Source organism: Solanum stenotomum, chromosome 1, assembly GCF_019186545.1.
Source record: "Solanum stenotomum isolate F172 chromosome 1, ASM1918654v1, whole genome shotgun sequence".
Classification (NCBI taxonomy): Eukaryota; Viridiplantae; Streptophyta; class Magnoliopsida; order Solanales; family Solanaceae; genus Solanum; species Solanum stenotomum.
In genome coordinates, this window is record NC_064282.1 from 21,473,980 (window position 1) to 21,497,595 (window position 23,616).

Here is a 23,616-nt window from a genome sequence, read left to right on the forward strand (position 1 = left end):
AAACCGGTAAGTGTATAGTTAAGAGACTAAAGCTGATAAGTTTTTGAATAGTTAAAGGACTAAATCTGTTAAGTGTGTTAAGGTATAGATTCTGCTTACTGCATTTGGCTAGGGGAATTTTTGTTAGGAGAAATGGTGTCATTTTACTATTGGATAAAATTTGACACATTTTTGTTCAATCATCAAATTGAATTTAGGCTTTTTTTTTTGGCTTTTCGAGACTGAATTAGTTTTAATATTTATTTTTTAATATGATATATTATAAAATTTACTATTACTATTATATTCGATTGAGTACAGAGTATTAAAAAAGATTTTTTTTCTCTAATCATATTTTTTTCAGAGAAAAGATTGTGTATTTTGTTTTTGTGGATTTGAACACGACAATTCACCTTGATCAATCTCACATAAATAAATGCAAAAATAATGAAACGCAGTTAACTGAATACTCTCTCTGTCCCTAATTACTTGTCCACTTTTTTTTTATAGTTGTCCTTAATTATTTGTCCATTTTGACAAATTAAGAAAGTACATTTTTTTTTATCTATTATATCCTCAATTAAATGACTAATTACTTTGAAAATTGTAGAACTTTTCATCCACTTCAAGGAGTAAAATGGTAAACTTATTATGTCATTAATTATTTTCTTATTATGTGTGTCAATTCAAAAGTGAACAAGTAATTAGGGACAATGGAAGTATTTTACAGGAAACAACAATTATAAACCACAAAATAATGATATTATTTTGTGGGTGATGATAAATAAGTACACAAAGATGTATCTAAAAAATCTTTCCCTCTCCCCACCAAGACTTGTAATCTCCTTCAATTCTTCATCCTCTTCCTTTTTTTTTTTCATTCTAATTACAATCAAATCTCACTATAACAATATCATTTAAATTGTCTTTTGGTCTCTATAACAAAATAATGTTATAGAAAATATATAATATAACATAATATAAAAAAATCTATTTCAAATTTTTTTTTATCATTATTGATGTAGAGATGATTGTTTTAGGAAAATTTGATGATATAATTTAGTGCATGTAATAAACGAAGAAGAATAATAAAGTTGTAACATCTTGCAAATCGAACTAACTAGGAAGAAGTTAAGAATTTGGAAATAGTCATTTTTTTTAAAGAATTGAAATCTGGAAATTTGTTTAAGTTAGGAAAAATGAGTTTTTGGTCAACTTTAAACGGTCATAACTTCTAGCTCAGGATGAGTTAGGAGCACTCCCAGATATGGTAGGAAATCTCTTGAAATGATCTTTCCAACGCCGCCGAGTTTGCGTGATTCCGAGTTCGTATGAGTTAGTTAGGTGCTTTGGAGTTTGGGTTGTTCGAATAAGGAAAATCTAAAACCGGATTTTTGAAGGGTAATTTAGTCTTTTCCTTACCTTATTATTCTAATTCGTTTTTAAGAGTTAATTGGGGTAAAAATCAGATTTTAGTCAGTTTAGAAAAAGTTGAGTTCACGCTAGGGCTTGGAGAAAAGAGGAGAAAAGAGAAGGAAGTTCAAGATTCGTCAAGAACGTTCAAGAATTGCTTGTAGATTTCGTCGGGGGTGATCCCTACAAGGTATGTGAGATCACATAGCGTTGGGTTAGTTCACCCATGCGCCAAACATGTTTAATTCAGCGTGTTTTCGTCCTAAAATGATTGAGAAACTGATGTTCTTGATAGTTGTTCTTGAATCGATTTCGTTCTTGAATATGAGTTGGGATTTAGGAGTTTCTTGATGATTAAGTGTTGTTTCCCTGAGTTGTTTGAGTTAAAGTTTGTGTATATGATTTGGGTACATGAATCTAAAGTGAATTTGGGAAAAAGAATCGGAGTAGAACGATTTAGGTTCAGAAAACGCGACTCAAAAGTTCGTATGAATTTTTCTTGAAGGGAGGCTGGAGCGACGCTCCCCCCCCCCCCCNCCCCCCTCCATAGCGCCAGGAAAGCTAGGGAGGCAAAAATGAGCCCCAGTAAAATGGGGCCTGGCGTAACGCGCCAGGGACACGCCCGGATCAATATTTTTCACCAAGGGTATTAAGCTTCTTAGGTTAACATGATGCATGTACCGTAAAAGGTGTTGGTTTAGCTCTATCCTAGGTTAATTAAGAGTGGATTTACTAGACACAAGGTTCTCGAGTAGACAACTCGAGTGAGAAGGCTACGCAGTCACACAGAAAAAGATCTGGACACCCCGCGCATATGCCAACTCTCCTAAATTTTGGGATTTTGAATGACATTTGCGGGTGCGCAAAACACATCTCGCGTGTACGTGTGATTGTGTGAATTTTTCAGAATTGGAGGAAGTATGAACGAAATGACAATTTATATTAAGAGGTAACAATTTATATAAAGCAATAATAAATAAGCAATTTATATCACATAAGCATGATGAATAAAATATTTAAGCAATTAAAATAAATAAACAATTAAAAAACACAAGCAAATACTAAAAATCTTAATTATTAACTAAAGCATGTTATGGTTTAGAACCCAAAATCCCCAGTGAAGTCGTCAAGCTGTTATACCGCATTTTAACTCGAGGTCAAAACGTGTACAACATATTGGTGATTTCCAAATTATTAACTAACTTAAGAAGTCGCCACCTAATTATTACGGTGAATTAGGACACCTAAATATTTAACCAAGTAATACTAAAATTGACTTCAATTAAGGTCTACTAACTTAAAAAGATTCTAAGTAAGAGTTCTAGTTATCCTAAAGGGAAGGGGTAAGGCATCCTTTAAGATCCGTTAAAGACGGTTACCGGCCAAACTTAGATTAATTAATTTTTAATATAAAGATATGAGTGTCAAATATTAAGTGATTGAATAACCAAGTTGGAAAACATTTTTTATTTTAAAAGCTCTTTTGCAATTTATTAGAATGAAAAAGATTTAAGAAAGAGTAATTTCTTTAGATCAATTTAGACAAATCCATGGCTAAAAATAAGTAATTAAAAAAAATAGACACTTACTCATTGACCGACAAGGTGCTCCCGTTAGAAAAAGTTTTAGAAAAATAAGAGTTTAGAATAACAAATTTTCTTTGTAAGACATTGCCAAGTTTGAGCCAAACTTAATAAATCTAGTGAGTTTAAAATGGCGCAAAAAGAAGTATGTTTTAAAAAAGGTTTGCCAAATGAAGTTTATAAAAGGTAAAGTGACTAGTAAGGTTTGTATCTAACTAAAGGTACCCAAACCCAAACATCTATATTAAATTAGTTATTATGAAACAAGAAATTAACACATATCCAAAACACATAAGCAAGTTAAAAAAAATAAATGCTAAATGATAATAAGTAAAAGCGACCCGCAAATGAATTTTGCTTGCTATTTGGATAGTATAGGATATCGACTTCATGTGCGGGTATGATGGTGTTGAGTCTATGAGACTCTAATTTTGCGAGAGTCCTTAATCGAGACTCCATTTTGCTCCAAAGTGTTCATGCAAATAAAGAGAGGGTAAAAAGATTAGTAAGGCGAATCCACTTTAAAACTATATCAAATAAACCAAACATGAAGATAAGTAAAAGTCGTACAACGAAGGCACTATCCGGAATAGAAAATATGCAAGCGTAGGATAAGCCGACTTATTAACAGAACTCAAAGTAACTGACCTACAGGATAAAACTAATTTTCAGGTTTAACCGATTTAAACCACAAAGAAGCTTACCTTTTCAAACCATGAATTTTAACAATTCTTTATAAGTAGTCTATACTAAAATATTCAGAAGAAAAGGGCAAAGAAAAATTAATATACTAACAGAGAGTAAAACAAAAGGAAGCTTAAGCTTAAGTTTATAGGTATATATTTGTATATATAAAACTAACGCCTAATAATGACAATGCACATGATTTGTGCGATATTCCTTCAAATATTAAATATGATAACTGCTAACTTACAATTTTTTTAAAAAAAGAACAGGAACTTATACACATGATTTAATTAGCAAAAAAAAAAGAAAAGTGTAGAACTTAAACAAAATGCCTACAACCAAGGCTCTCTTTTACATTTTTAAAAAGAAGCATGTGCAAAGCTATTTGTAACAGAAGCAAGTACAATAGCCATTACTATTAAACATTTTATACATAGGAAAACATGACCATTGAAACTTTAGCATATAAACACACAAAATAAAACATTCAACTGGGAACAAAACAACAACACATCTCATGTAAATCCAATTCTAGAACTAAGTCATTAACAAATATCCAATTTTAAAACTAAGCCATTTTTTAAATTCAAGGTCTAAAAAAGTGAGGAAAAACAATTTCAAGTCTGTATAGATCTCAAAAAGGATACAAACATATTTTAACATTACTTTGATTACAACTGAACTAAGCAAGAATCAGTCTCAATATACAAATTTCTTAGAGCAACATAACACTCTAATCACAATAACAAAATTGAGGAAAAAGAAAAGAATGTCACCTGCTATAGGGCAGTGAATGGGGCTGCTGCGATCAAAGGTCTACACTCACACAATCAACGAATTCTACAAAGCTTGAGACCAGAGTTTTGGCCGAGATAAGAAGAGAATGACAAGCTATTTTTTTTAGAGTAAAAATCAGTGGTTCAAGGTGCTATGAAGGAAGAAAACTCTCCCCAAAACGAGTGCAATCTCCTCGTATTTAAAGGAATGAACTAGGGTTATAGGTTTAACATTTGAGCGGGACAACCGTTTGAAATTTGAAAAAATCTGCTTGACGATTCTTTCTCAGAAATCTCAAAAGTTCTTTGGCATTTTCTGTTGACCAAATTAAAGAAGAGAGACGAGAAACGAAGAGAGCTAGTAGAGTTGTCGAGGCTTGCATGGAATTGGAAAGGAAGTGCTCTGTCATTCTTGAGGATCGCTGGAATTTAGTCGGAAGAGGAAAGAAGAACGATAGAAGAGAGAGAAGTCTACTGCTAGTTGAGAAGATAAGGCTTATTAGGGCTTGAATTGATTTTGAGCTAAAAATTGGGCCGGATTTGGGCCAAGTGTTGGAACAAAATTGGGCTAATTTTGACAGATGTTAGTGTAAAAAGTGGGCTGAAACGTTGGTCTAATTTGGGGGTTTTGGGTCGAATTTCTTAGCCTTTTCCTTTCTTCTTTTAAATTATTTTGGGCTTCTTACTTTATAACTAATATAAAATATGCTATAAGATGACAACTAATAATTTACGTAATAAAATATCACTAATATAAAATATATGTACAAAATATTGACTTATATTAATTTAATAAATACGAAACTAGAAATAAGATGACGACAATTGATTATTTAAGAAAAGAGGTGTAAAAGATAATATTAGGAATTTTGATAATGAAACTAATAATTTTAGAAGATATATAGTCGTAGTAATAAAAATAGTAGTAAAAGGATAATTTTATATGGTATTAAATAAGAAACAAAGAATTAGAAGGAAGGAGGGTCAAAATTGGGTGTCAACACATAATCCAATTCAAAGAAAGTTAGGATTAAAGTCAACGAAGTTAACAGTCAAGTCTAGAAGTTAAGAAGCAAGTCAAAACAAAGTTTCTTAAAGTTTTCAAGAGTCTTTAACAATGTTTTGAATTCATTTTAAAAACTCAAGTTTTCAAGTTAAACAAAGAGTAAAGAGTTGAGTTCATTTCTTAAAAAGCTATTTAGGGAACTAAGTATTCCCAAAGAAGTTTATAAATGTTTTTGTTGACACCCAATTTTGGCCCTCCACAATATAAATTAATCATCGAGCTTCTACAATTTTTCAAATGATTTAAAATTATTAGTTTTATAAAAATTTCAAGAAAATAAAATAAATATAGTTTGCAAGTTATCTTAAATAGATTCGTCACCTATTTATAACTTTTAAATAATATATATGCTTTATATAATTATATATATAATTAATGTATTTCGTGACTATTCAAAAATCATCTCAAAAAGATTTCATATTTTTAATATTTTATTAGTGATGGTTATAATTTTGAATTAATGAGTTTCAGGAAATTCAAAATTCTTCCAAGTTATTTTTAAAAAGTAATTTTGTCATTTTAAATAATTTTAATAATTTTAAATAATAAATATGTATATTTTTACAATCACGTTATTTTACAAATGTTTGAAAGTCATCACAAAAGATTTTACATTTTTAGTTAAATATTTTACTAATTTACTTTAAGTTATAGTTATAATTTCGAGTTATTAGTTATAATTGAATTATTTATTTTATTAAGAAGTTCGTTAGTTGATTATATTAATTCATTTTATTTAAGTTTTAGCCAATTTTGTTACTTAAATTCAAATTGGCTATATTTCTTAATCCCAATTGGCGATAGTTGAAATTCAAATGGCCATTTTCTTTTTATAATTCTAGCCCATTTCTACCCCAACCTTAAACTTATTTAAGACCAAGTTTTGGGCCTCTTTTCTACCTTTATCCAGCAATCAGCTGGCCCAACATTCCCACTTCTCAGCCCATTTCCTTTTCTCCACAATATTCCCAGCCCACCCATACATGCAACAATACAATAATACACTCCCAAACATCAAATACATACATAACAATACAAAAAGTCTCTTCCAGCCTCCTCAACCCACTCCAAAACAGTACCCGACCCCTGTTACTCTTCTTCTTCACGCGAACACCGAAATTCAGCGAGCAAATTGCGCTGCAAACTTGGAAATCTCGCTCAACTACCCTGCAGCGCCCATACTCACCCCGTCCCCTCATCCTCTTTTGTAGAAGGCCCCATCCTTTCTACTGTATCCTGAAAAATAGGGATTTGAAATTTAAATTTTTAATTCGTTTCCCCTCTAATGGAATTCATTTTTCTCCTATATAAAATCCATCTTTGTTTTAGGTTTAGAGGGGGAGATTTTGGGAAAACGGGATTTTTTGACAAGTTTTGAGCTTAGTTCCGAGGCAATAGTCATTTTGCACTTCAAAACGATATATTTAGCTTTCTGATTCTAATTTTTGAGGATATCCCGTTGCTCGGATTTTCTCAACCTGCTATTTGTGTTCGAAGTTCGTGGGAGAAGAAGTCGGTATTCTCCCCTGCTCATTGTTTCTAGTATCGCTGCTCCAGGAAAGGTAATATCCTTGTTCTTATTTTTCCTCCTTTCCTCTCGAATAAATTGTGATGTTGTTCATATCGGCTAATTTTTCCTTGATTTTGAGATCGCTTGAGTGTGTTTGACTTCTCATGGTTAATCGAGAGTTGGGTACGTATTAGAGGTGGTTGCTCATTTGTTCTCGGTCTTAGCATTCAAATATATAGGTAAGCATCGAATGATTTTGTTGCAAGGCTGAAGCATATGCGATGCTGTCGTATATTAATTTGGAATTGTTGTGCTGCCTTAAGATTCATCATCTTGTTGGTCTCTTTGGAAAGTATATTTCTTAGCATGATTTGTATGTTGTTTAGCTATTTTTGGTGATATAGCAGTAGGCCATTTGCTGAAGATTTAATTGTTATGGTCTGATTATTATTATTTTTTTATTTCTTGCCTAACTATGAATAAGCTAGAGTCAACATATTTATTTGACTAGTATGTGTTTGGTTAGGCTAGATTGTGATAAAGGCTTTAATTCACTAACTCTTATCCGAATCAATGAGTTTTCGTCGCATTTTAAGAGTATGTCTTAGGTTTCTCCCTTCTCGATCCAACATGTAGGAGTTCACAGGCTTGCTCTCTTTTTCTCTACAATTATTTTGGCTATATTAGTAGTTGTTTTGAGTATGTATTAGAGTCATTGTATGTCCGTTCCTAATTCATTTTTATGCGATTCAAGCATTCCCGTTAGCATGTATTGAATTGTTATCCTTGTCAAGCATGCCTTTGGTGATGTATATTTGGATTGATTTGGATTTTTATGTAGTAAATTTTATCTCGCGCAAGCTATAATCCTTCATGACTTATATTTTCTGCCCATTTGCTCTTTTCTTGGTGTTTTGACATGTTCGGTTGTTTCTTTTGTACTTGTTTCGCTATTTCGAGTGCTGATGCTGTCTCTTTTTGCTTGTTGTATGAACCCCTCCCGAGTCCATGGTGGACTTCTCTTCTTTGCATTTTAAAGTCGAGCCATAAAGGCTCTTTTCCTTGTCATTTGAGTCGGCCAGGCCGTCGAGAGCAGGTGTACAGGTCGAAAGCATCCAAATAAGGCCTGAAATTGGATTAACAGGTTCTGGAAAGCTGAAAGTGGGCTGAGATACAGCATGTATACGTTGATATACATGTTGTATACACTAGCATACGCACTAAAATACCATATACAGGTTTAAAAACGAAAATACAGGTCGCAGGGAAAGAAATGGATTGTATACGTTTGGTATACAGTTCAATATACAAGAAAATTGGTCAAAATCCGACCCGTATACAGGAATATACAACAAATATATACAAAAATGGAAATTGGGTTAAATCCCGAAGTGGCAGCGAATTTAGGCCCAAGAGAGGCCCAAATTCAATTTCCTCTTCACCTAACTTATCTAATTGTGTGATTATTCATTTATCTAATTTTTTTTATTGCGATTTAATTTAATTAAATTCCCCAGAAGATGAACCATATTCTTTATGTTAGTTTTCTTTAAAAATAATTCATTCTTAGTAACTCTTATACTTATTAAAAAAAAAAATTCTAAGTCAAAACTTTCACTTATCTTTAATTAGATTAAGATAATTTGTTGGTTTATCTACCAAGTGGGTTCGAATTATTATTTCTAAAAAAAAATAAAAATGCCGTAAACAAATTTTAACTAATCTAATCTTGTTAAATTCCTAATTGACCAAATTGTTTCAATTGAGATCCTATTTTCTAAAAAATTTAAAAATTATTCTTTATTTAACTATTTTTATCAAAAGTTAATCGAATATCGTAAAATATTATATATTTTCATGTTAAATCATTTCCCTTTTTTTTTTTTTTTTAGATATGTTCTTTTAGGGTCTTCTCCATTTAAATCACTTTTTTTTCACTCATTTCAATTGTTCTAAGTTAAAGTATTTTTTTTTCTTCTAATAAACTTTAAAAAATGTTAGTGAGAACCTTTTCAATTGATTAATAATAATAATAATAATAAAATAAATAAATATATATATATATATATATATATATACTTACTTAAGTCATTTTCTCAAAAAAGGTTAACCAATTAACAAGAAATGGTTTTCATGTTTATTAAATTGGTTTAATTTATTCTGAAATGAATTAAATAAATTTTAATTAGTCTAGTTTTTATTAATTTTCTAATCACTTGCACCTTAATTCAAATATTTTTCATTTTAGGTCTCTTCCTCCAAAAAGATCAAAATATAATGGTTCATTTCTTAGCTATTTTTCAAACTTAACCGAATAGTGTAAATTATTATATATTTTTATGTTAAATTATTTTTTTTCTAAAAATAGTCAAATACATTTTAGTCAAGTCGCAGGTCAACCGCAAGTTAGTGGACACTTCGAATGCTTAAACCCTTCTCGAATTGTAAATTGAACCCCGAACCTTCTTTGGTATTTTCAAATGATTTTTTTTCTGTTTGAATCTTTGAAAATTATAAGTTTTCTTAATTTCTTTAAAAATTAAGTGGCGACTCTTTCTAAGTATTTCTCAAATTGTTTTATACTTAGAACATTTCAAAAAAAATGATTTTTCTAGAGATACGAAAATTACGACACAACAGAAATGTCGACTATGCTGGGGACTTAATTAAGTTCTAACCATAAGATTTGACTTATGTGATTAAATGTTATTGACTGTTGAATTGTTCGTTTGTGCTTATACTGTTATAACTGTCATTGCATTTCATGACATCTTCCTATTATATGTATAGTATATTAAGGACGGTTTATGCATAATCGCAGCCGGACTTTTTATACTCAACCCTTTTTCAAAAGGATCGGCAATTTATTGGTACGTCATGCGTCCAATGGTTGTCGTGAATTTCAGCCTAAGTTGTCCACTTGGGTTCCCAGTCTTTCAAAGCCACTCTTAGTCAACTAGCGTAGAGCGAAACCAAATCCCAATTTTTAGCGCATTTTGAACTAGGTCGACCCAACACCCAAGGCATGTTGGGCCCATTAGAAGCCCACCTTGTGTCTATTTGGCCCATTTGCCAATAAAAAGACAATCATACTTGTGTGTTTTAATTGAAGGATGTATATGTCATTTAAACAAATCGACTATCAAGTGGGGGTGGGGGTTAACTTACCTTTGTTTGTTTTTCTTGTAGGATGAATCCGACGTTTGAGCCGTTGAGAACTCGAATGGTGACTATACCTGATCCTTACCTCCAAGTTTGGTGGAAATTCATGAACAAGGAAGATAAAAAGAAAGTGCAAAGACACATAGGCCATCTCCCGTCATTAATGGAAATGCTGGCTTACCCTAACTTGATCGGAACGATGGTGAAATTTTGGAACAGCAACAACATGGTATTTCGATTTGGAGAGGTAGAGTTGACTCCGACTATAGATGAAGTCCTTGCCAGTTACGAGAGTATCGGCATGTGCAACAAGAGGAAACACCAACCCGATACTGATCTTCTATATCCAAAAGTATGGGATTTTGCTGAAATCAAAGAAAAATTGTCAATTGTCAAAGCTGAATGGATGGACAGGTTGCCCGGGTCAAATATTCCACTTCGGAAGTTGTATTATCGATTTGGACGCGCAAGAGCTTACGAGAAGTTTAAAGATGAGTTCGTGTCGGAAGAAAAATGAAAGGAAACACGCCCCCTCGCTTTTGCGATATGTCTACTTGGGACAATGGTATTTCCCCAAGGATCGAACTACACAATCCATCCAAGTGTAGTAATGGTTACTCATGCTATTTTTAATGGAATAGACTATGGGCCTGTAAGAAAGTACTACAATTTGGCTCCTATGATCCTTGCTGACATTTACAGGGCGTTGGATATGTGTAAAAATGGCACGCGTTTCTTTCAAGGGTGCAACCTGATACTTCAATGGTGGATGATGAGACACTTGATCAAAGCTCATGATCCAAGAGAACCAGATCCCTTGGAAAGACCGAACAGGCTCGAAAGTCACGATTGGTGGGTACAACGTAATCATTTCAATAGGACTGGAGGCCAAGAGTTTTGGTACCCAAGACTTCAGGGCTTGAGAGAGGAAAATGTGCAGTGGTCTATCCAATGCTTGGTAATAACAAAACAAATTGTGATCCGAAGTGGAAAGGCCCCCTACTTGATATTTGCTGGGTTGAGGGGAACTCGGCCATATGCTCCATCTCGAGTACTTAGACAGCTAGGAGGGAAACAAGAGCTTCCTCAGATAGAAGACATGACAAGATTTGTGACGGACCATGAAAATGACGAAGTCGCTTTTACTAAAAAGATGCTTCAATTATGGAAGACTCGAAGGGTATTGGGCGAGCCAGTGCCAAATAGGTTTCGTCCGGAATGTTCTAAGGATTACAAAGAATGGTTAAAGAAGAGTCTCGACGGAACTATCGAACCCGGTCCAAACGTTCCCCACATTATTGCAGATGTTGGAGCCAAACATCAAATCCGACTTCATCAACTCCAAGAGAAGTTTGATAGGAATGAGTTAGAGCATCAACGTCGGCACTCAGAAGACGCCAAAGTCATAGCTCAGTTGAAGCAAGAGTTACAAAAATCTAGGCAATGTATGTCAGAATTAGATGATAGCATGGAGCAGCAGATTCAGTCGGTCGAAAGGTTCAGACATCAAGAAGGGGCTCGGTTGGCAATGGATCACCTATGGGCAAACAGATATGCTACGTGGGAAGAGGTCAGCATAGCCAAGAGGAGCAGATTTGGTGAAAGATCAAGAGGAGCTTGAAGTTTATTATCATCCCCTGCATGGGATTGCTTTATTTGTACTTTGTTTTGTAATTTACTTTTCGAACTCATTTTCCTCATTTTATGTTTGTCAAACATTTTTGAATGCTATTAATGAAATATTTTGGGGATAATGAATTGGCTTAAAAGGACATATACATCATTCAATTCGCTAGGCCTACCATTGGCACAAAAGGGTCACATGCATGTTTAGGACGCGATATTTGTCTGTTTACTTGTGTGCTTTAACTGTTTATGTGGTACGTTGCTTTGAATGAGGACATCTTTAGCCCACGCCTTTTCAAAAATTTTTGAAAATCTCTACAATGCTAAATACAAGTCACTACTAAAATGTCCGACCAAAATTTCTTGAGTCTTGAGTTTCTCAACCAAAAATAAAATCCTACTATCAAATCCTAAAACATTACTCTATCATACGAGTAAGATTACAGCGGCTCAGACGAGAGATCCAAGAAACCAGAAAAAAGAGAATAGAAGTGGAGTTTGCCACCGCAATCGCACGATCAACAAATGCGGCATTAGACGTGGAATTGGCAGCAAAGATGACAAAATGTGTTGTTATAGATGAAGAGACAGTTGTTGTGCGGAAGAAGCGCGATGCCCTCAAAGAGATAACCGTGATGCTTCAGAAGCCACGTGGAAAACACTTTTTCTTCAGCCAAGAAGCCGTCAACAGTGATCCCAAAGGTGCTAGATCTGAAGCTACTGAAGAAGATACTGGGAAGGAAATTGTCTATAGGCCTCCTCTTCAGGGACGGTGGAAGGAAGGGAATGAGAAAACCACCCTCGAAGCATATGAGTTTACCCCCGTGATTAATGCAACAATCAGAAAAGAATGGCTTGGGTAGAGGCACATTTTATCTTTTAGGAGCTTTATTACCTGTTTTTCACTTTCCTTGTAATCTTCGAGAAATGAATGAATGAAAATGAAACTTCCTTTGTATTCGAACTACATAGGGCCTGAATTCTTCTTGGGAGATACGTAGGCAGCCTTCCAAGGCCCGGCCCCTATCTTTTAAAAATTTTCCTTTTCCCTTCATTCTACAATGAAACATTGAGTTCAGATCAAAAAATACCCAGAGATGCAGCAAGAAGACCTTAGCTCAACACAATTTAACCTTTCTGAATCAGCAACCTCAACATAAAAACGAGCAAATTCCTGCTTGTTCAAAAGTCAGTCCCCATTATTCGTGGGTTAGCATGTTCTCAAACGAAGCAACTTTTATGTGTTTATCTGCTTTCTATATGATATTTTGCATTATTTGTGCCGAATCAAAACTAACACATTTGCCTTTGAGTTGTTTTTCCCAACAGGTAGTTAGAACTGGTCTGTGTCGATAAGCTGACTGATCATTCTTATTTCACTAGATCTAAAGGTCCTACAGATTCCTTCCCTAATCAAAGTTCACAAAAGGGAGAAACAACAATGGGTGATAACAACGAAGAAATCAGCCTTACTAATGTCGTGATGGCTCAACCTGCCCCTGCTGATCAGAATGAACTGATCCTGCAGTTGATGCAACAAATTGCTGAGATGAGGGTCGAGATGCAGAGAAAGAACAATTTGCCTCCTCCTATTTTTGCTATCAACGCTCAACCAGACGGAAGACCTCCAGCTCAAATTCCCCCTCCTAACGTGGAACAAGCTCAGAACCCGCCTTTAAGCCCTGCTCGTAATCCTTCCATCATTGACCTTACCACCCAAAACCCCCATTACCCTTCAGCCTCTTATCAAACACCACCCCCTCCTCAAAATACCAACCTCCAAGCACCACTCCTTCCCCCCAATGCAAACCACCAAACTGGCCTACCCCCTCATAACCAAAACGCTAATGACCCAAACACTTCCATCCTTCACCAAAACCAGTATACCAGTCCCCAGACTTTCCCCCACAACTATCACGCCCCTTTAAATGGCCAGAGTCCCTCTATTGCTCCACCACTACCGCAAAGGGCCACTTTCCAAATACCAGTCCCCAACGAGCATAACGACCATGGTTCGGAGCTCAACCATTATGAGGAGAGGGAAAGAGAGTGGAGGTCAAAGGAAGAGACCGCCAAGATAGATATGAAGGAGGAAATTAGAAAAGCCATGAAGGAGTTGAATTGCATTCCTGAGGTCGCCTGGTTGAGTTACGAAGACCTGTGCATTAATCCGAATTTGGACCTTCCGGAAGGGTTCAAGGTGCCAAAATTTGACATCTTCGGAGGAACGGGGAACCCCTTAGCACACCTGAAGGCCTACTGTGACCAACTCGTGGGAGTTGGGAGAGACGAAGCTTTGTTAATGCGGCTTTTTAGCCGAAGTTTAAGCGGAGAGGCTCTAGAGTGGTTTACGTCTCATGAAACGAGACAGTGGTCTAGTTGGAACGCTCTGGCTAAGGACTTCATCGAACGATTCGCCTACAATGTGGAGATCGTTCCTGATCGTTACTCCTTGGAGAAGATGAAGCAGAAGCCGACCGAAAGTTACAGAGAATTTGCATATAGATGGCGGAAGGAGGCAACTAGAGTAAGACCTCCTATGTCGGAAAAGGAAATCGTCGAAGTGTTTGTGCGGGTGCAAGAGCCCGAATATTATGACAAAATCATGTTGCTCGTTGGAGCAAAATTTGCTGAGATAGTCAAGGTAGGTGAGACTATCGAAGATGGATTGAGAACCGGGAAGATTGCCCGTGTTGCTGCTTCGCCCGGATCTTCGGGTTTGTTGAAGAAGAAAAGAGAGGATGTGTCCTCTTTCTCCTATGAGGGGAAGAAGACCCCAAGGAAAACCTCATCATACCAAGGTCGTTCTCGACCTTTACAGAGTTCGTACCCGGCTTGTTATACACAAACCGATTACCAAAATAATCCTCCTCCCAGTTATCAAAATACTCCCCCGCCTAACTACCAAACTCCCCCCACTATCTACCAAACTCCCCCTCCAATTTACCAGACTCCATCTCATCACTATCGAAATGTCGCCCCCAACTGTGCCAACGTTCAAATGAATTACCAAACGCCTCCCCCAATGTACCAAACCCCAGCTCCACTTTACCAAAATACCCCCCCGAACTACCAAGCTCCACAACCAAATTACCAAACCAACTCATATCCCAAATATCAAGCCCCCCGTCCAAACGCTTCAAATTATCGCCAGATGCCTCCTCCGCAACAGGGCAATTACGATCCCTCCCATCCTATATTTGAAAGAAAGCCTGCTAGAATTTTCACTCCGCTTATTGAAAGCCGAACAAAGTTGTTCGAGCGATTAACCGCGGCTGGATATATTCATCCAGTGGGGCCCAAGCCGGTTGATACTAACTCAAAGTTTTACAGACCCGACCAGAGGTGCGCGTATCACTCCAACAGTGTTGGACATGATATCGAGGATTGTATCAACCTAAAACATAAAATCCAAGACCTGATCGATCAGAACGTGGTTTCTCTTCAGACGGTCGCGCCCAATGTCAACAGTAATCCTTTGCCAAATCATGGAGGCGTCACTATCAATATGATAGAGACAGATGATGATTGGTGCGTGACAAAGGCAATAGTTCCGGTTGTTCCTGATGAACTAGAAAGGGCTGTAGCCTCGTTGAGCATCAGAGAGAAGAAAGAGTTTGTGATTCTGACACCCGAGAAGGTTGTTACCTTGGTGCCGAGAGAAACTATTGCCCGACCAAAGTTCATGATTGAAACAGCTGCTACCCAGGGTATGACCAGATCTGGCAGGTGCTACACGCCAGAAGAGTTGATCCAGGGTGCGCAAAAGAAGGATCAGACTAAAAGGCCGATTAGTGAAGCTGAAGCTGAAGAGTTCTGGAGGAAGATGCAGCCGAAAGATTATTCAATTGTGAAGCATTTGGAGAAGACACCAGCTCAGATTTCTGTGTGGGCTTTATTGATGAGTTCACAATTGCATAGACAGGCTTTGATGAGAGCTTTGGATGATACTTATGTGCCTGTAGGTACTAACAGTGATAATTTAGCACCATGTTAAACCAGGTCATCCGAGGACACCGAATCAGTTTCTGTGACGAAGAGCTACCCTTTGAAGGGAGGATGCACAGCAAAGCTCTGCATGTCACCTGTATATGTCGAGACAAGATAATTAATCGCGTCTTGGTCGATGACGGATCCGGTCTTAATATTTGCCCACTTTCGACTCTGAGGCAGTTGAAATTCGACTTGGGAAAGCTTCACCAAAACCAAGTCAATGTGAGGGCATTTGATGGAGTGCAAAGAGACACATTGGGTGCAGTAAACTTGGATATTCAGGTGGGCCCTGCGAATTTTAATGTGGAGTTCCAGGTGTTGGATATCAACACCAGTTACAACTTACTTCTGGGAAGACCGTTTATTCATATGGCCGGGGCCGTGTCTTCTACCCTTCACCAACTAATGAAGTTTGTTTGGAAGGACAAAGAATTGGTCATTTATGGTGAAGGCAGTCATTCCAATGGGTATGTACCGATCGTTGATGATGTCTCTCGAGGTTGTGATTTCTACACAGTGGACCTGGTAAATGCCACCGGTGATGACTTGGCTCCACAGCCTCCTATGCCTGCCGTGTACAAGATGATTGCTACTGTTATGCTCCAGAATGGTTTCGAACTAGGTTTTGGATTGGGGAAGCATTTCCAAGGAATCGTTGAGCCTATCTGAATACCCATCAAAGGAGCAAAGTTTGGTTTGGGATATGTCCCAACAGACAACGAAACAGAGATGAAGAACAAGAGTAGTGATCAATCATTGGCCAGGCCAGTTCCTCATCTGTACCAGTCATTCCCGGTGCGAGGATATGTCAATAATGATGGTCTCGGGGAAGGAATCTGTGGCCTTTTTGAGGAGATTGATGCGGTCATTGAGGAAGAGGCTGGGACATCAGACATCCGTGATGCAGAGGCTAAGGAGCGCTTGCAGAACTGGACCTCCATACCACTCCTGATTTCCCACACATCTGGGTAGAAAAGACATGTGTCTTTGTTTATTTTAAAATCGATGGTAGTTCGGAAGAGGCCCGAGACCCACCATTTATGCAGTTTATTTGTTTGAAGTTTTTAAATTCCCTTATGATGTTTAAAAAAGAAATGGCCCTCGGCCATGGCTAAAGTTTGTGCTTGTCTTTTCGCAATTTAAATGAAAGCCTCATTTATAAAAAAATTGTCACTTATCTGTTTATATTTTATTTTCCTAACTTTGTTTGTTTATGATTTCAGTAATATTAATTTAAAACCTACCAATGTCATGTCGTGTCATGAACCGAGTGAACAAAATGAGGCAGGTGATGATGAGTGTGAGGAATATAAAGAAGAGAATGGGGTTCCCGAACATGTTACTGAAGAGTTTCGACAATTCGAGAATCAACACAAGCCGAATTCAGAGGAAACCGAGAGTGTGAATCTCGAAGATGAAGAATGTGTTAAAGAAGTAAGAATCAATGTCCATCTTACTGAAGCTCAAAGAAGAGACCTAGTCCGTTTGCTCAGAGAGTATATTGATGTGTTTGCCTGGTCTTATAGAGATATGCCAGGATTGAGTACGAATATGGTGTCCCACAAGTTGCCAATCAATCCAGATTTCAGTCCAGTAAAATAAAATACTCGAAAGTTTAAGCCTGAGTTGAGTTTAAAGATCAAAGAGGAGATTACAAAGCAGATCGAGTCCCAAGTAGTGGAAGTGACGCAGTACCCGACTTGGTTAGCTAATGTTGTTCCGGTTGCCAAGAAAGACGGAAAAATCAGAATTTGTGTTGACTACAGAGATCTCAACAAAGCTAGCCCAAAAGATAAATTTGCATTGCCAAACATTCACATCCTCATTGATAACTGTGCTAAGCATGAGATGCAGTCATTTGTGGATTGTTATGTGGGTTACCACCAGATCCTGATGGACGAAGAAGATGCAGAAAAAACAGCTTTCATCACGCCGTGGGGCGTATATCATTATCGAGTGATGTCTTTTGGTCTCAAGAATGCTGGTGCTACTTACATGAGGGCTATGATGACCATCTTTCACGATATGATTCATAATGAGATCGAGGTGTATGTAAATGATGTCATAATCAAGTCCCGCGAGAGTTCGAATCACTTGACTCACTTGAGAAAATTCTTTGATCGTCTGCGTCGATACAATTTGAAGTTAAATCCCGCTAAATGTGCTTTTGGGGTGCCAGCTGGCAAGTTGTTGGGATTTATAATCAGCAGAAGGGGCATTGAGCTTGACCCTTCCAAGATCAAGGCGATCCAAGAATTACCTCCTCCGAAGACCAAGAAAGAGGTGATGAGTTTCTTAGGAAGGTTGAACTACATTAGCCGGTTCATAGCTCAATCCACCGTGGTGTGTGAGCCCATCTTTAAGTTATTGAAAAAAGATGCCTCGACCAAGTGGACCGGAGAATGTCAAACTGCTTTTGATGCCATCAAGAACTATTTGTCCAATCCGCTGGTGTTGGTCCCTCCGTGAGAAGGAATTCCGTTATTGCTATATTTGTCTGTCTCAGATAATGCATTGGGATGCGTGCTTGGTCAACATGACAAGACTGGGAAGAAGGAGCGAGCCATTTATTACTTGAGTAAAAAGTTCACTCCATATGAGGCTCGTTACACTCTTTTGGAGAGAACATGTTGTGCTTTGACTTGGATCTCTCAAAAGTTGAGACATTATTTGTCTTCTTATACCACATACCTTATCTCCAGAATGGATCCATTGAAGTATATTTTCCAGAAAGCAATGCCGACCGGGAAGTTGGCTAAATGACAAATGCTTTTGAGTGAGTTTGACATTGTGTATGTGACACAAAAGGCGACAAAAGCACAAGCCTTGGCTGATCATTTTGCAGAGAATCCAGTTGATGAAGAGTACGAACCACTCCAGACTTATTTTCCCGATGAAGAAGTTACATTCGTGGGTGAAGATATTTCTGAAGTGTACCCAGGTTGGAGAGTGTTCTTTGATGGAGCGACAAATCACCAGGGAAAAGGTATCGGAGCAGTCTTAGTGTCAGAATCCGGTCAGCATTATCCTATGGCGACTAAACTCCGATTCCAATGCACGAACAACATGGCTGAGTATGAAGCTTGCATCCTCGGTCTGAAGATGGCAATTGATATGAATGTTCACGAGTTGCTGGTTATTGGAGATTCTGATTTGCTTATTCATCAGGTTCAAGGGGAATGGGCCGTGAAGAATCCAAAAATCACACCGTACGTGCATTATATACAAAAGTTGTGCAAGAGATTTCGCAAGATTGAGTTCAGACATACTCCCAGAACACAAAATGAGTTGGTCAATGCTCTTGCCACCATTGCCTCAATGATCAAACATCCGGATACAAGTTATATTGATCCCTTGGATATAGAGGTAAAAGAGCAGCCTGTCCATTTTTCACATGTTGAAGCGGAGCCAGATGGTTTGCCTTGGTATGTTGACATCAAGAAGTATTTAGAGGACGGGGCTTATCCTGAGAATGCAACGTTCAACCAGAAAAAATTGATACGCCGTATGGCCCTCAATTTCTTTGCAAGTGGGGAAATCCTTTACAGGAGGACTCCAGATTTAGGTCTTCTCAGATGCGTTGACGCTAAGGAAGCTGCAAAGCTTTTGGAACAGATACATGCCGGAGTTTGTGGTACTCACATGAATGGGCTCACTTTGGCGAGGAAGGTCCTTCGAGCCGGTTATTTTTGGATGACTATGGAACATGATTGTTGCAAATTTGTGCAGAAATGTCATAAATGTCAAGTGCATGGTGATTTGATTCGAGTGCCGCCTCACGAACTTAATGCTATGAGTTCTCCTTGGCCTTTTGTAGCTTGGGGAATGGATGTCATTGGTCCAATAGAGTCAGCTGCCTCTAACGGACACAGATTTATTTTGGTTGCCATTGACTACTTCACTAAGTGGGTAGAAGCAGCTTCGTACGAGTCAGTAACCAAGAAAGTTGTAGCTGATTTTGTTCACAACAACCTGATATGTAGGTTTGGAGTACCTGAATCCATCATTACTGATAACGGAGTGAATCTTAATAGTCACTTGATGAGAGAAATATGTGAACAATTCAAGATTACTCACCGGAATTCCACCGCCTATCGTCCCCAAATGAACGGAGCTGTAGAAGCCGCCAACAAGAACATAAAGAAGATTTTGAGGAAGATGATTGAAAATCGCAGAGGTTGGCACGAGATGTTGCCATATGTTTTGTTGGGTTACAGAATGACTGTCAGAACATTAGTCGGAGCAACTCCATATTTGTTGGTGTATGGGACAGAAGCAGTTATATCTGTCGAAGTTGAAATACCTTCATTGAGAATCATCCAAGAAGCTGAATTAAGTGATGTTGAATGGGTTCGCAAACGGATTGACCAGCTAACATTGATTGACGGGAAGAGAATGGTTGCCGTTTGTCATGGTCAACTGTATCGACAAAGAATGACTCGTGCTTTTCACAAGAAAGTAAGATCCAGGACATTTGAAGTTGGTCAGTTAGTTCTTAAGCGCATTTTCCCTCATCAAGATGAATATAAAGGGAAATTTGCACCAAATTGGCAAGGACCCTACATGGTTCGCAAAGTGTTATCCGAAGGTGCCCTAGTCCTGTCGGAGATGGATGGCACTGAATGGCCGAAACCGATCAACTCAGATGCTGTCAAGAGATACTACGTGTAAAGTTTCAGTTTGTATTTCTGGCATTCCCTTGTAATAATTCTATTTGCTTGTAATTGCTTTGTTTAGAATTTTTTTTCCTTGTATTTGAACTACGTTCGACCTGAATTCTCAAGAATGAGATACGTAGGCGGCCTATGTCGGCCTCGGTCGTTTTCTTTGTAAATTTCCTATTTTTGTTAGTCCTCGAGGGGAACTACATTTGACCTGATTCCTGCCTCAACGGGATATGTAGGCGCCACAAGGGCTCGGCCATATCTCAAGTAAGGTTTCTATTTTTCCTTTACAATAGAAACTGAGACAGAATTTTTGAGAGGGACTAAAAAATTTTCAAGAAGAAGATCTCTCCAACAAAGTTGAAACTGAAGTTACTTTGAGATTTGCAACTGCGACAAAATTTTTGAGAAGATCTCAAAAATTTCGTGATTGCTCACCGACGGTTAAAGATAAGCCAAGACAATTAACTAGAAAGAAATTTTGAGATGGCCTCAAAATTTCAACTGGGTTTATCGGCAGTTTAGAACAACTTTGAATATTTCCAACAAGTGATCAGACAGATCTCAAAACACCAACTCCGAATGACGTTCATTAAACTTGACGTGACATGACACTTGGCAGTGACTTTTTCCAAACATTACTTTTGAAAATCTATTTTCCTTAAAAACTTTTCCTTCATGTTTCAATTATATTTGCATAAAAAAATGTTTTGTCTTATCTATCAAGAAGCGGGAGATCGGAGAAATCAACCGAAGATAGCAAGACAAGGAGCAAACAACCGAAGAGATCGACACAGATCAGTTCATTTTCTTTAAACTAACAATTTTTCTGTGGACGCAGGTCTATAAGCTTGCCTCTAGATTAACATATTTCATCCTTCAATGAATATGGAGAAGTTCAAAGGGGCAAAGAGCCCCCCAAAATTGACAATTTTTCTGTGGATGCAGGAAATATTTTATGCTGCTTATATCAAAGATTTTGGAATATGAATAACATTATTTCATTTAATTCCTAGCAAAGCGAAGTCCATAATGAACATGCAATTATGTTCGGAGATGGAACAAATGAAAACCTTGAAGAGAGAAATATTATTACTTTTCAGCAACTAAAAATACCTGAAAGATATTCATTCGCATTATGTTATCAGATATGATAATATTCTTACCCTGAAAGTTATTTATATTGTATTGTCGAATGAGACGATACCACTACCCGAAGAGTCATTTATATCATATTGTCAAATGAGACGACACCACTACTCCGAGGGTCATTTTTATTTATATTGTCGATTGAGACGATATCACTACCCGAAAAGTCATTTATATCGTATTGTCAAAAGAGATGATACCACTACTCCGAGGGTCATTTTTATTTATATTGTCGATTGAGACGATACCGCCGTCCAAGAGATACCTAGAAGATCACCTATGTTGCTGGGTGAAACATCATCTTCGTTCGGTATCAGGGAGGCTCAAAAGAATCATGCATCGCGGGAAAAGATTTATGCATAGCAAGAGAAAGAAGCCATGCATCGCGGAGAATGTCATGCATAGCAAGAGAAAAAAAAAAGATTCATGCATACATAGCAAGAGAAAGAAGCCATGCATCGCGGAGAATGTCATGCATAGCAAAAGAAAAAAAAAATCATACATCGCAAGAAAGAGATTCATGTATCGCGGGTAAAAGATTCATGCATCGCGAAAGAAGGAATTCATGCATCGCAAGAGAAGATTCACGCATCGCGAGAAAAAGATTCATGCATCGCGAGAAAAGAGATTCATGCATTGCAAGAGAAGATCCATGCATAGCGAAAAAGATTCATGCATTGCGAGAGAAGGGAAATCATGCATTGCAAGAGAAAATAGTCGTACATCGCAAAGGAAAAGGGTCATGCATCGCCAGAGAAGGAGTTATGCATCGCAAGAGAAAGATTTACCCATCACAAGAGAATCAACATCAACTGCATCATTTTTCTTTGCGAAGACTAGATCAACAAAATCGTCGACATACTACATCAACTTATTTTATTGCTTTGACATTCAAATGAAGAGTACATTGAAGATGATATTGTAAACATGAGACACAAGCTTTATTTTCTTCACTTCAAATCTGATGAAGTTGACGTCAAAACGTTGAAGGAGAGAAATTAAGTGTCAACACGGTAAAAAACATTGTCTCCCATTTAAATTACATTTTTATGCTAATGAGTTTTATCTCAGTCTTTGTCGAGAGCATCCGAAAGGATGAATCTCCAAAACAAACCACAGGTGCAGACGACATCAAAAAGGATGCAGCACAACGTGGAACTTTTTCTTAGCAGCGAACTGGGACATGGTCCAAAGAGGAGTGTCAAACTCTTAGGACGCGAGCAGAGGAGCGACTTCCACCACAATCAAACCACACCCCTATCGGAAGGCATGTGGGTTTTTCTTAGGTTTGTCGGTTTCAGTTTCGCATCCAGAAATTTTGGTCTCCACCAGAGGCAACTTTCCAATCCAAGGGACAATGCACCAAGAGCTTTGAAAATTATGCCCATGTAAGTTCTTACTTATGGATGTGAAGAGCTCCATATTCATGACTAAGAGGTTGCAAGCCTCTTTTTCATAACTAGACTTACTTTGTCGCGTTTTCAGAACCAAATGTTATCTTGCATAATAGATTTCCTTTTCAATCGATTGAGTCGAACTACAAGTGGCCTGAATTCTCCTATAGCCTAAGATATGTAGGAAACCAATTTCCGGGGATCGGCCATAATTCCTGAAATCCGTACCTAAATCATTTTCCTAAAAATGAAGATGTGGTCGGTCAAAATTGGATTCGTCAATTCATTTGCCTCGAATTTCTTTCAGCAATCCAAGTCAAATGAGGGACAGCTGTTGGCACCCAATTTTGGCCCTCCACAATATAAATTAATCATCGAGCTTCTACAATTTTTCAAATGATTTAAAATTATTAGTTTTATAAAAAATTCAAGAAAATAAATATAGTTTGCAAGTTATCTTAAATAGATTCGTCACCTATTTATAACTTTTAAATAATATATATGCTTTATATAATTATATATATAATTAATGTATTTCGTGACTATTCAAAAATCATCTCAAAAAGATTTCATATTTTTAATATTTTATTAGTGATGGTTATAATTTTGAATTA

General features: G+C 37.2%; 2 protein-coding genes across 3 annotated transcripts in view; both read left to right on the forward strand.

Moving 5' to 3' along the window:
* The window catches only part of LOC125843766 (protein M7), a 236,831-nt gene extending 230,771 nt beyond the window's left edge, over positions 1–6,060 (forward strand). The window contains exon 3 of the mRNA XM_049522967.1: positions 6,047–6,060. The gene's annotated coding sequence lies outside the window, so the exon portion shown is untranslated. The remainder of the gene's footprint in view (positions 1–6,046) is intronic.
* LOC125843550 (uncharacterized) overlaps positions 1–23,616 on the forward strand; it is a 51,911-nt gene that overhangs the window by 20,078 nt on the left and 8,217 nt on the right. The gene's annotated exons all lie outside the window — the stretch shown is intronic.